Source organism: Pezoporus occidentalis, unplaced genomic scaffold, assembly GCF_034315485.1.
Source record: "Pezoporus occidentalis ecotype Australia unplaced genomic scaffold, CSIRO_AGI_Poc_V1 ctg106, whole genome shotgun sequence".
Lineage (NCBI taxonomy): Eukaryota > Metazoa > Chordata > Aves > Psittaciformes > Psittacidae > Pezoporus > Pezoporus occidentalis.
This window is the reverse complement of record NW_026912843.1, coordinates 2,533,460-2,547,586: the sequence shown is the minus strand read 5'-3', so window position 1 is coordinate 2,547,586 and position 14,127 is coordinate 2,533,460. Positions and strand designations below refer to the sequence as shown.

Sequence of the window (14,127 nt, the reverse complement as noted above, 5' to 3'; positions counted from 1 at the left end):
ATGTATCCATGCCCCAGGAATTGCTTTCTCTCCCTCCCTCCATCACAAGTCTAGACAAAACCACATTAAGATCCCTTTTTGACTATACATGCACAGGTGTAAAGGGTTAGCAGTTACTAAAAGGTTTTGTGGATACAGGAAAAAATGAGCTCCTTGTCTCCAAGGTGTCTTAACTGAATAGAGTCAAGAGTGAAAACCAGAACTGAACCGAAACAAGTTTCATGCTGAGGATCAAAAAGAAATTCCTACCAAAACAGGCAGGAGAGAGCCTGTGAGGCGAGAAGGGACGCTTTGTAAGCCTTCACAACACAACACACTTCTTCACTTGCTCTCTCCAGGGTGCCCTGAGCCCAGGCCCCCCACAAGCACAGGAACAGCATGGCTGTGCTGGGACTGGACACACTCCCGGCTCCTGTCTCCACCCTCGTGGCTACAATAGCAGATTGCTGGCACCAGTGGGGACTGCCTTCATTCATAAAATGAGACCACCCTGAGGGAAGCCACAGGCTCCAGTGCTCCCAGGGTACAGGTCAGCGACATCTCCCGGCCAGACATTCACTTCCATAGCCTCCCCGATGTGGGAAGCCTGGAGAGCACATCTGGACAATGATGTCAGGGCAAGCTACTTGTGTGAAACAGTGACAGTGCTTAAACTTCTGCCTGACTTTGGATTTAATCCACAGAGTTCATTAGCAAACAAGACGGACAGGAATGTATGTCTGTCTTAAAGCAGACCAGGAGATAGAATTAACACAGCTTAATTTTCATGAATAATATATTAGGGTTGTAACACCAGAATGAAAAGGTAAAACCCAAAGGGTCTGGTCTGGCTCTAACCATGTTCAGCAGAAGGAAGACTGGATCCAGGCCACAAGTGAGCTGCAATTTCTTCATACCTATGCAGGATACATATTTGCTTCAACAGTTTGATTTCTTACAAAAAGACCACAATAATGTAAGCAGGAGAAAAGAAACCACTTTTCGGAAAGTCCCTTTCAGAAGTCTCTTTTCTTTTAGCTCTAGATCTGTACAAACACGGGAGTCAGAAAAAGGACTACTTGGGATATTAAATCCAGACCTATGTTATTAAAGGCAACATGTCACCTCCAGAAAAATGGAAGGATAATGTTATGCCAATGAGCTAGAAGGAAATCACATTTCTAATGCAAGAGAATGAGGGGAAAAGCTAAACAAAAGTGAATGCATGAGACCATAGCACTGTATCAGAGCCTTACTCTTAAAACACCCAGGCTTTTGCCACATCTAAGAGGAGATAAGAGGCAGAATAACTAAGATCAAAGTCCTTAATCCCACCAGGGATCTGCATGCAACTTTGCAAAGAAAGCCCTCAGTGCAGTTCAGCCCTGGCCAGAGGAGGAAGAGGAGCTCCAGCAGACACAGCCCTCTCATGGGGCAGATGTGGCTCATGGAAGAGTCGTGCAGCCCTGGCACTGGTGGGCCACCCAGCAGCCCTCTGGTTTCTTCAGCTGGAAAGCCAGAAGGCAGCTGCAGGAAAGCATGTGCCCACTGTAAGTCTTTCAGCAACTGCAAACATCTCTGGACAACTTAAAGGACACTTCTGGTCTTGCCAGAAGCAGTTGAAACCCACCTCTGACCTGCAAACTGGGGGAGGAAACTCTCAAGCATGGAAAAAATTCCAAAGAACTGCTTGAAAGAGAAGACCAATATTGTAAACATTTGTCTCCTCCTGAAATAAAGGAAAGAAGGCACCTGTGAAAGGCATGTTTGGCAGTAAACTTGGTTTGATTAACACAGGATAAAATGTAAGGGCACAGGGATGACAAGGAAGGACCCTCCATGCAGGCTTTGAGAGCAGATACCAAACACTACAGCAATGAGCCACAGGAGGTTCAAACACAGAGAAAATAGGGACAAAAAGCATGATTTTCAACATGGAGTGAAAGCAGGCCACAGCCTGGAGATAGGATGTAACTACTCTCTGCTCCTGCAAATCCCGAGGAATAGACATCCACAGGGCTGGAGTGGTTCTGGCAGTGTGGAAGTGCCCCAGCACTGTCCCTCCTGCCAAGCAGGAACTGTCCAGCAAAACAGTGTTTCCCAAAAGTGTAACAGCAGAGCTCAACACAACCAGGGACACAGCAGCTGAGAAGATGCCATGTCGTCAAAAGAGCCAAAAGCCAGCCTGAGGTGCCTGGTGGACTACACCCATGAGCACCCCAGTGCAGACTCCTGTGTGCAACTGATCCCCAGCTCTGCTTCCCCAGCAGTCTGCAGGTATGGGCATCGCTGTAGCTCTCCCATGCTGCGTGCCTGAGTGGGACAGAAGGTGCTGATGGCACTGGAATATCACCTTTAATGCCACCAACCTCTGTGGGACTTTGCTCAGCACCACCCCTGAAAGGCTACCTGCCCTTCAGTGCACAGAACTGCATAAGGATGGCTTCTTCCACCTGCATGGAGACCAGGCAAATTTAGCAGTATGTAATGTGACATTAGCACCTAATGACACTGAAAAGGTCTTCAAGTGGATGGAGGGATAACAATGAGAAATCTCTCCAATTACAGAAACTGATTTTAATTAAAAGAAAAACATTTTTTCCTAGGATTTAAATACCTGCAAGGCTATCATTTACATATTATTTACCCCATCAAGCAAAGCAGCTTCCTGCAGAATGCTCAGACCAGAGGCCCCACAGGAGTAAAGCCATGTTTGCGGGATGTGCCCACAGCCTCCCTCTGCGACCCAAAGGATGCCTGAAACAAAGATGTCCCATGAGGAGGAGCAGGAAAGGAGAATTCAGGTGCTGATGATGCGCTACAAAACCATGGGAACAGCTACACTGCCAAACACCACTCCTCTACTCATCACCTCTAGGTGCAAAGAAACAAACCTCAGTACTTGTAGAGCTCAGCATTAACATCTTTTCCTTCAGCACCAAAGGCTTAGAGAAAAAAAACTCGCTGTGGCACCACTAAGCTCAAAGGACCTTCCTGCAGGTCCAGGAGGTGGTACAGACCCTGCGCCCAACCCCACCTCCTCTGGCCTCACTCCCCGCGGGTGGCTCAGCGCTGGGTGGACCTCCACGCCCCAGCACAAGGCTTTGAGTGACAAGAGGAAGAGATAAGGTGAGGAAGGCGTGGGGCAGAGAACAGGGTGGCTCTCGCTGAAGCCCTGTACGCGCCGGGGGCGACTCTGCTGCCGGGCTGGATTTCTGCAGCGATCCTGCAAGCCTTATTCCCCAAATCCCCCCAACACAGCCCACCCTGCCAGTGAGGCAGCTGGCAAGTGCCCCCCTCAGCACCCATCACTCCAGGAGTGCCAGCACACCGGCAAAAGCACGCAGAAAGCACTTTCCTTAGTTACCCATCTATTTCCTGCTCTTCTTTTCAAACTTGCCATTGGCTTTGGTTGAGCTCGCACGACGTAGTCCAGCCTGCGCAGCTTGGAGAGCGCGCTCCTGGAAAAATTCTGCCAGATCTCCCCCCACCTCCAAATGACATATGATTTCCAAACACTCCCACGGAACCGCAGGCTGCTCCCCCTCCACCCAGGGAGTTGTCTGCAGTAAAGCAACAGCCCTGAAACATATACAACAACTTTTCTGCTTTGACAATTTGCCACTTTCAGAACAACAGAAACCTAAAAGGAGAAAGCGCAGAGCAGCAGCGTAAGGAAATACCCGCATGTCCCTGCAGCAAGGAAAGGGCTGTGGGTCCTGTCCCCCGCACGGAGGGGGTGCAGCCGGCTCCGCTCCGCCCGGGACCGGGATGTTCCGCTGTGCTCCGCGGATGGGGCACCGGGGCCGATCCGCGCCCGGGACTCCGCTGCCGCGCTGCCTCCGCCGCTGCCCTCACGGCGCCGCGCTGCTTCTCTCGGCTCTGCGGGGGAAGGGGCAAGCGGACCCCGGGAGCCAGAGGGAGGGGCCGGAAAGCCGCGGCGGGGCTGCCCGAGCGCGGGGTGTTTGTCTAACCTGACACCGGCGCCGCCGTCCCGCTCCGTTCCCAGCGCCTGCAGCCCCGGCGAGCGCAAAGCGGGGCCGGGCACGGCCGGACAATGAGCGCGGCTGTGGGGCAGCGCTCACGTGAAGGAGGAGAAGCTGCAACCCGTTCCCCGGGGCTTGCCATTGAAAAGCAAACGCCAGCACAAAACAAAAGGGGGAGAGAGGCGAAGGCCGAGCCCCGCGCCCTCCGTGGGGCAGAGCCGCCTCGCCTCCGGAGTCTGCCCAGCTTCACCCGCTCAGGCCACCAAAGGAGGCCTCAAGACTCTGCTCAGAAGCGCTTCTCGGTTTCTTTTCATCCCACCGCTGCTTACCGAGGTTTAAGCAGCCCCAAACTTACCGCGTTGCAAGCCACCATGGAAGCGTTTGGTGATTTCGATCCTAATCTTTACCTCGAGAGGGTCCAGTTGTCATATTTCTATGACAATAGAGACTGCTTATAGAAACCCATCCTCGTATAAATTAGAGACAAGTCCCTGGGAAGAACAAAGTCACTGCAACACTATGTCATCGAGAAAACATCCTTCAGAGGGTCGTAAGAATAGCCGGGGTGCCTTCTCCCTCCAGGCAGCAGGATGTGCTTGCAGGCAGAGGGAGCTTGGCCCACCCTGGGTGGGGAGCTCTGGGACCTCGCCTGGGACACCCTTATGGCTTAGCTGCAGGGCCAGCCCTGAACCTCTGCAGCAAGACCCTAGGACAGGGAGCACAGGGAGACCCAGCTGGGCTGGTTTCACACTGCAGAGCTCCTCCTTCTTCTCAGGCATTTAGTTATGGGAGGAAGGGACTGACCAAACACCCCCTGTGTGTCCAGGCCCCATTGCTTGTCCTGCTCTGGCCAGGCCTGCATGGGAAGCACCAAAGCGTGGTGCTCAGTGCCCCACCAAGGTTGCCTACTCAGCCCTCAGCACAGCAGCTCTGCACTGACCCTGCCCTGGCCCAGGCAAGGTGAACACCAGCCTGGAGCAACTAGCTGGCGAGGGTAGCACAGCAACCACGGTCTGGCTGCTGGCTTTGCCTTTCCTTGCAATCAAGGGGTGGAGCAGCATCTACTCCTGCAGTCAGAGATGGTGGCTCCCTGCAGTGCTGGGTCAGCTTCTGCTATCACTGCCACTCTGGGGAAAGGTTCCTTGTCATGCCCTCTTCCTTCAGCGCTCCCCTCTTTATAGCAAACACAGCCCAGCCCTGCCTGTGACTGGAAAAATGCAACATTATCAAAGGAAGTTTGGGGCTGCCCCTGGCTCTCAGCAGCTCCCATCCACAGGCAAGTCTGAAATCTGCACAGGCACAATGTGCATGCAATTAGGGAGAAGCAGCAGTGGAAGAGTTTCCATTTCTGAATGCTGTGGTATCCTGTCTCTGACACAGCCAAAGCTTGGGAAAGTGGGACTATTTTATTTTGTGATGTTACAGCATGTGTGAGGACAGGGATTGCTGCCGATTGCTGCTGGACACCCTCAGGGCTTGACCAGCTTTACAAAATCATTGCGTAACTTTAGCCAGAGAGAAAAATGCTTTTTACTGTGAGGGGAAACAATCAACCCTCAAAAACTGATCCTACACAGTCCTGGATATCATTCACGGGAGAAAAAGCACAGAAAGAGCAGAGGACTCTGATTCCTCTCTGACGCTGCAAAGGTGCAACATGAGCACTGCTGTTCTGAAGGTGGCATCTACAATCTCCTTAAAACACCTAGTGACAGCCCTTGAGTGCCACTTGCTGTCACCTGCTGCACCATGAGGGGCCGGGAAGCAGCAGGACCCACAGTAATGCCTCAGTCGAGTTTGGACCTGGCTTTGTGGCTGAGCTGAGAGCGAGCCCATGTCCCCCAGCTCCACACCATGGAGTCTGAGTCACACGTGTTTGGAGGAGACCAGGAGAGACCAATGGAGTCACCTCCAGCACTGGGATAGAATGAAAATGGGAACTACAGGAGACTCCCAGAATCACTCCAGCAGTTTTTGCTGTTAAAGTCATAGTGGCCTCAGCAAGGCAGAGTCTCTAAGTAGGGGCAAAATCTCTCAGAACAATTGATGCACATTGAAAATACTTGAGAACTTTTCAGGCACATATATCCATCCTCAGATCTAAGTGGGGGTGCAAGCTGCCCCGGCTACATTAGACCTTTAGCATGAGGTTTCCTCTCCCTGAAGTGCCCAACTGTGCCCACCATTTTTGCCCCACTCACACAACCAACACAGGCAGAGGAAACGGAGATCCCAATACCCAGACCCGTTAAAGACTGGTTTACAATTCTTCTCACCACTTGTACAACAGTATTTCCAATGTCCTTGCTACAGCCAGAGTTGCAGGTACAGCAATGGGGGGGACTTCAGAAGGAAACACAGCCACAGACTCCATGTTTGTTGGTGCACCTTTAGGAGAGGTGTGGCGAAGTCATGCTCAAGGTGTCAGTCTTGTGTCCAGCAGCTGATGACCGAGCCGAAGGAGAGCAATGGCATTGTAGGGTGGGTAAGTGTGACATGGGGAGCAGACTCTACCCTGTTCTGCCATTAATCTCCTCACATACCGCTGGGACAAGCAATTCATCCCTCTACATGCCAATGTAAAACAGCAGTGGTGGATGCAATACAGCCCCAGAGGACCTTGCTGTAGAGCATAGAAACTTCTCACCACAGAGAGCAAAATGGCTGTTAAGAACCTGCCAGCTCAGCTCTGCTGCACCTCAACACACCACCACTCACCTGCATAAACCCAGGAAGCCCTAAAACTAAATGGACAGTTGGAGTCCTATGCTGGTGGCCTGTCCTTAGGTAGTGCGTTCACTGCCCAAGTGAAAACATGGCTCAGAAACAGGATTTTTTTTAACAACATCAGCTCACTTAAAACATTTTGCTTTGACTTCAGGTGGTACTGAAGAACTAATACATCTAGGATTTAATAAAGTGAGGCTAAATGGAAATATCCATCATTCGTGAATGAAAGAAAACTGACAACATTATCTGGGGCCTGAAATGATAAGGCAGGTCATACGAACCCAGACAAAGATACAAAGCAGCCATCATCAGTGGTGTGATTAGCACATACACACACAGGGACTAGCTTTGGAAAACAAAACTAACTCTAGAAAGTCTGACTTAAGGAGGGGAATTGTTCTATTGGACTTGCATTCAGCCATTTTTTTGCATCTCCAACACTCCTGAAACTGAGCTCTGCACTGGGCACCAAAGGGGAGAGGGGTAGCACTGCCTCCTTCCAAGAGACAGGCAAGAAACCAGAACATATAGAGAAGACTCTATACATGGTGTGGTTAATCCCAGAGAACTTGACACACTTAGAATCAACTGGAGCTTTCCCAAATAAAAGCCCCAAAGAAGTGGAACCGAATCAGGGAAGGGAAAATGAGACTTTTTAGAATTCCAGACTTAACACAAAAAAAAAGTCTTTAATGTTTTCCTAAGCAACCATTTCCTAATTGCAAACCAGTGGGAAGCACATCCCAGTGTCCTCTGCCCCTTTTTTTTCTTGCCATTGTTAATAGGAGGAACTCATTTGTCACATCTCTTCCACATGGCTACAGCATTCCCACTTTAAAGCAGTGCTACTCTGGTTGAATAACCACAAAGCAGAACAACTGTCAAGTGCAGGCAGGCTCTGACTGAAACATTTCCTCCCGTGTCCTCATCCGGCCACAGTTTTTCAGACTTTGGGAAGATGTCACACAGCAGCAGAAGACAATGCCTACGTGGCCAAAGTCAGGCTGGGCAGTGTGCCTTTGACTGCAGTGTACAGGTGAGAAGTGTAAGACACGTAAAGCTCACACAGGAAGAGCTTTTAGAAGATACTGCTGCTTTGAAATGCCAGAGTCTAACACATTTCAAATGGGACAAAAAAGGCACAGTTTATAGACTAGCCCAGTCCAAACACATCAGTTGCAATGTATGTGTACTCTGAACCCAGGGCAGAAAAGCTCATGCTGCTCTGGAGACTTCTGCTCACCAGGACTCACAAAGGTATCCTATGAATAGCACAGTTGAATTCTTAATGTGAAGTTAAAGAAACAGCTTACAAGAGAAGGTTCCTGCAGCACTGGATGAGTGCAGCGGGAGAATTACCTACTTAGGCAGTTTAGGAGGAAAAGGGCATCACACTTTCTTTATCATTAGAGAGTTTTTCAGCAGGTATGTGGTCAAATTCAATAGTCTGCTGTACCCATCCAGTGGCCTTGGAGGAAGTAAAGTTATACATGTGAAATAGAGTAAAGCATAATTCTTTAAGCAAGGAGCAAGCGTGCCCGACAGCAACTTTAATGTTTTAACTTAACTTAGTTAATGTACTAACAAACCAAGAGCACTTTTAAGCAGCATCTGATAAGGTGTTCTTTCAGATTCCGACATTTTACTGCAAGTGTCTGAGAAATGTACCCAAATGTAAGATCAAAGGGCTCTTCCAAATAGCAGGAAAGTTATCCCTGTCTTGGAACCTGACTTGAAACTACTCTTTGTTCTCATGCTCTTTCACCATTTCTTTTTCCATCGCACAATGGAAGGAACAGCTCTCAAATCAGCACTCTGATGCCAGCAAATGTCATCTCATTGATGAACTCTCAGATGGCAAAGGCTACTGAAACAAACTCTCTGCCAAGGAGAGCTCTTCCTTTACCCCATAGTCTTAGAAATGGGTACTACATGCCCTCTTCCAGGGCTTGTTACCTTCATTTTTGTCACACACAGTCCCCAAGAAACGCCAGCAGAGCACATCCGACACCCTTTAGTTTGGACTGATTCCTGGTTATGCAGTAGCGGCTCAAACCCGACATCCACACAGATGTGCAGAGAGCAGGCAGAGTTGTATTTCCCCCCAGTGACCCCTGTTGGCATTTCCAGTTTCCTCCTGGCTATCCCAGTTCCTCTCACAGAATCTTCTGTACCTGAATGTTTTGCTGGTGAGGAAGTTGAGGGTGCAATTGAAACAACGAGTTTCTTTCTACTGCTTTTTTTTGAAAGGGTTAAACATTGACCTTGAAAGTTTTCAAAAACCAGATGAAGCTCTAGGTCTTCTCATGAAGGAGGAGCCAACTAATGCACACTGTTCAGATTTGCTGCAGCAAACAGCATGCGGGTTGTAAACTAAACACCATGGATATTCCAGATAAGAATAACCATCAGCACGCTGCATCATGCAAAGCTACCCTCCAAGTAATGCTTCACATCACGATTCTGAAACATGCTCCTAATTTGGAAGGGGCAACAGTATTGAAATGTCATTTCAGCAGAACATTACAAATATTTAAGGTTGTCAACTAGGACCCAGACCCCACAGGCTTTTTCTGTGTGGGCTCTTTTCATGTGGGTTTTACACACATACAGCTCTGCTAACGTCAGCAGGGTTCTCTGTGGGTGCAGTGATCTGTCAGTGCTGCCCAGCCTTGCTGGATATAGCAATAGGTAGGATGCAAGAGAGCAGCCAGTGTGAAAGTCAGGATGGCTACAGGTTGCAAGAAGAAAGTAAGCAAGGGGAAGCCTGGCAGCCATGCCTGAGCAGGGCTGAAATGCCCTGTGGAGCTGTGCACACTCTGTGTGGCTCTTCTTGTAAAAAGCTGCTTCAGTTTTCAAAGTCTGGAATCCTCTTATACTTTTGTCCCCTATTGGTGCATGGAACAAATTAATGTCACAAGACAGTAATTTGTCTGGAGAGGACATAATGACAAGGCAAATAGGTGGCATTGCCCAGAGCTATTCAGAGCTAAAGAGGAATTGAGGATCAGGGTATCTCCTAAAGAACATTGACTGAGCAACTGGCAGGTGGTAAAACAAGGAGAGGGCCTGACAGCAAAGGGAACAGGAGGCAGCAAAGGGCCCCTGTTTGGTAATATGGGACCATTGCTTCTCCACGGCTAGGCAGGATCTGAGACTGGCTCAGGGGCACAGAGTGCTCCCAGGGGTGCTCAGAGCAGCCACTGAGAGGCACACAGGAAGCTGGGCAGCAGCCATGGGCCAGGGGTGAGAAGGGATGATGCTTCTCATGGAAGCTTCATGGAGAAGCGGAGGGGCACACAGCCAGCCCCAGGCAGCATGGCTAGGTAACTTCAACCTCTCTCTTCAGTTTGTGTGTGGTTGTTATTTAATCCCTTGCCCTTTCAATGCAAGCGAGGACTTGCCAGGTCGCTAACCTGAAGCTAATTATATCTTCTGTCATTCCTTTACTCAGATACATAGTTTATGTCCCTCCCAACTGCTGAATTTTGCCTGCTCCTCTTTTACTGCCAGAAGCTCTTCCCTTTCTGCTCCCAGCAGTGTAGTGGCGCATATTTGCATGAGCACCTCAAAATTAACAGTTCTTGCATTTGCTTCCAAGGTGAGCCCATATCCACCTCATGCTGTAGTATCCTATAGCTATCAGAAGGAGCTGGTGCTGGAGTCAGCATCCTCATATACACCCTGCAAGCACCACAGAACTCCCCAAACCCAGTGTATGTGTGTTCACCAGGGCACAGACAGCACTGTAGGCACATGCGTTTGCACTCGTATTTCTGCTCTTGGAAAACCTGGGTTTCACTCTCATGTCCATAACATCAACTCTGTGTGATTTTCACATATCCCAGCCTACGCAGGATCCCCTTCTTTCCTTTCCAAACTCTAAATTAGTTTTGTAAAGGTTTCATTCCCATCTAGATGCCAATGGAAAGCTCATCATCCCCATAACACACTTCCAAAAATGGGAAGATTGTGTCTTCCCAAAGAAAGATATGATTTCCATCTGATCTTTCTGTGCTTCACTGCATGGGAAGCACCATTTCTCAAGTTTCTGCTTGGCCATCTGGCTTGCCCACTGCCTTTTCCCACTCCCTGAGGTACCAGAAAACTACTATAAACATACAACTCTTCAAACCCACTAGAATCATAAATAAGACTACCTCTGTCTCATCTCTGTGCTCACAAACACAGAGGAAAATACTGTTTAAGCCTTCCACAGAGCCCCTCTATTCTCCAGCAGGATCTCAAATCCCAGCGGTACTTTACATCCCCTTGTTAATCGAGGTGTGGCTTTGTTTCATCTGCCCCAGATACCCAGTCCTGCTCAGTCCCCACATATGACTCACACAGAGCCATTTGTTCTAACCAGCACCTGGATTGCTGTGAGGACCCTGGTGTAACCCGAGCTGTAGTAACACACAAGACTGAGGCAGAGACCATCACTACTGATGAGAGATTTCCAGCTCAAGCTGGTGCCAGTGAGTGCTGGTCATTGGCAATAACCTATGCACTTGGGAGGTACAGAATGGTCCCCTTTGACAAAGAAGCGCATAAGCCCCTAGAATTACTTGACACAGGTCATTGTTTTCTTCTGGTGGATGTCTCAAATAAAGATGTTTGCACTGAGGTCAAGAATTCAGGGTCTGAGCCCTAGTAACATCCTGTACTCATAACAAATACCTACTATACAAATAAACCACCCGAATGGCTGTTTCCCCAGACTACCAAAGTTACCCAGTTCACAAGTTGCTGTTTGATGCTGCCTGCTTTCCTGAAGGAGCAAGACAGGCAATTCCTTGCCAAAATACCTTTCGGTAGCTATTACAAGCCATTATGGTTAGAGCATGTGAGAAGCTGCCCGAGCCTGAATGTGGGTTCAGCCATGAGGCAGGCAGAGCTGTGCCACGTTGCCTTGCTCTGCCCTTCAGTAACACACCATCATGGGGAAAACATAGCACAGATTGCTGGTTTTACCAATAAATCTGTCTCTCAACCCCACCAGGCAGGGGTGACCACCACCAGAACACTCTTTTTCCATTTTCTTTCCTCAAAGCTATTTTCTAATAAAAGCATCATCCTCAGGCTTTTGCCCTTTTTTCTACACAAAACCAGCCTTATGCTAGAATAAACCACTTAGGTTAGAAATCAACTTATTGTTATTTAGTATGCAATTGTCATGACTGATTTCCTTGTATCTTTTAAAATGCAAATAGTCCAAAGAAACAAGAAAAAACATGCTTTGACTGCTGTGAGGAAAAGGGTGACCATCACCAAGTACTAGCAGACCATACCTCTCAGCCAGGAACAAGGCTTCATGTTAGAAGCTTCCCAAATTGGGTAAGGGGTGGAGCTAATAAAAACTTGAATCAGCCTGGAGACCTGATGACTAAATGTTGGAAAGCTGAAGGCCATGTGAGCCAGTTAGTACTGACTTCTACTGTGATGGATCTCTAACAACATGTGAAAGTTATCATCTAGTGAGGCAAAACATCCCTGTTGTTGGGCAGCACAGACACACAGCTAGCCAAGTTCTTAGCAAAACCATCTCATGAGCCCCACAGGGACTATCTGGAGATGTCATCTTGCACAAATATATCTAGTTCACACAAAATCATTTCAATTGAGAGTTAAAAAGTGGTCCCAATGTTACCTGCTCTGGAAAATCCAACTGCAAAGTTTCCTTTTCTTTTTTTCCACTGCAGCTTTGGAGCTTGGTCCATGCAATAGGCATCCACATACTTCTTTGCTGAATTTATGGATGCTGTTGCATAGGAAAGTAACAAGGCTATATGTAATACTGTGTAGCCCTGGTTAGTTCATACTCAAAGGCCAGCTCACTATTGCTTTGGATGTGCTTCTTCTGTTACTACTGAAGGGAATAGATGACCCACACAGTCATAGAGCAGACAGCAGCAACGCCCCTTTCGCAGCTGTCTCCAGTTTCTTTCTCTCCTGAAATCTAGCTCGGTGTTTTCTTCCAGACTCAGAGCACAGATGTAAACTATTTAGGAATATCCCTATAGCCCTTAGTAATGCCCGAGAGAATGAAAAATGTGGCCCCTTAGTTTTATAACCATCAGAAAGCAAAAATAAACAAACAGGGACCCCCGCTTTCCAGCGTGGGTCTGACATGCAGCAGCCTGGGCTGTCTGTTCTTGACACAGCACGCTCCATGGTGAAGTGTTGCTCTGCAGAAGTGTTGGGGCAGGTCCCACGCCGGTGGTCTCCAGTGTAAGCCATGAGCCTTTGCAGGGGAAAGAGAGGGTCACAGGGGAAAGGCTGGTTGTTGGGTGGGTTTGCTGTTGTTGAGATGGGAGAACTGGGGTTGCCAGAGCACTGTGGCAGCTGCTCATCAGAAAGGCCCCACTGAACCTGTGCTACCTGCTCACCTCCAGGTTTCCTGGAACAGTTACAGCTGGGCTACACTCTGCCTTTCCACAGGGGGAGAGGGAAAACTGGATTCCATCTCTGCCACCAGAGTAGGAAGGAGGATTCTCCCCCCCCAGTTTTAAACACAAGCCAGGCTTTAGGAGGAGGAGAGGGGATTCCGCATGGCTGCCAAAGCCCTGTTCAACATGGTGAGCCCTTGGAGACAGGGCTCCTCCTGCCCCAGCGCCTCTGCAGAGGCTGCACTCGTGTCTGTGCAGGTGCTGACCAGGCCGTGCCTTGGCCCAGGGCCAGAGGCAAGGGAGGTAGGTAAGACAGGGAGCATGGAGGAGTGCAGCTTACAGCCCATGAGGAGGAGCCTCTGACCACGGGGGAGGGTTTCAGGCCGGGGAAAGGCGACAGGCAGGAGGACAGTGTCCCAAGATGAATGAGCTTCACTTACAGCTCCTGCTGTGTGAAACGCCAGCAACAGCCATGGGGAGAGCGCTGCCCTGCTGCGGGGCGAGGGCCGGGCACCCGCAGCTCCTTCCCGCCTCCCAGCGCTCACCTTTGCCCAGGTATCCTCGGAGCAGCGCGGTGCCTTCTGCTTCTCATGGTTCCCACACAGAACCTGCCTTTTCCGCTGCCTTTGCACTGTGGCCATGGCGGGCCTGCAGGGTCTCTCACAGGAGCGGCCGCGGCACAGACACGGCCGGTTCTGGCCGCTCAGGCGCCTCTGAGGAGAGGTGGCCATGAAGGTTACAATTCCACATGGCCGTGAGGAAAAAAAGTGTTAGAACCAGCCCCGCGATGCCCAGGAGAGAGCAGGGAGGTGGTTTAGGGGTTTGTTTGTGACGGTCCTGGTTTGATCAGCAATAAATTACATTAATTTTCCCTCAGACCGACACCGGTCTCCCAGAAACAGGAAAAGACGACAAAGATTTCCCTCTGAAGTGTTGCCTGCATAAAGATCATTGGAAATGGTTGCTGTAAGTAACCACCTCATCCCGTTTATGGCAGGAGCAGCTGATCCGCTCGCAGTTTCGGATAAAACCGGACGGCCAGC

General features: G+C 49.5%; 1 protein-coding gene across 5 annotated transcripts in view; it reads right to left on the bottom strand.

The window, feature by feature from the left end:
- The window catches only part of FBLN2 (fibulin 2), a 120,043-nt gene extending 107,264 nt beyond the window's left edge, over positions 1-12,779 (bottom strand). The window contains exon 1 of one of the 5 annotated variants that reach the window (XM_062620948.1): positions 12,346-12,779. The gene's annotated coding sequence lies outside the window, so the exon portion shown is untranslated. Of the gene's footprint in view, positions 1-4,320; positions 4,675-12,345 lie in introns of those variants that run through there. The other 4 variants (XM_062620966.1, XM_062620923.1, XM_062620932.1 and 1 more) reach the window with 4 other exon arrangements.
- Positions 12,780-14,127: the final 1,348 nt, after the last annotated feature.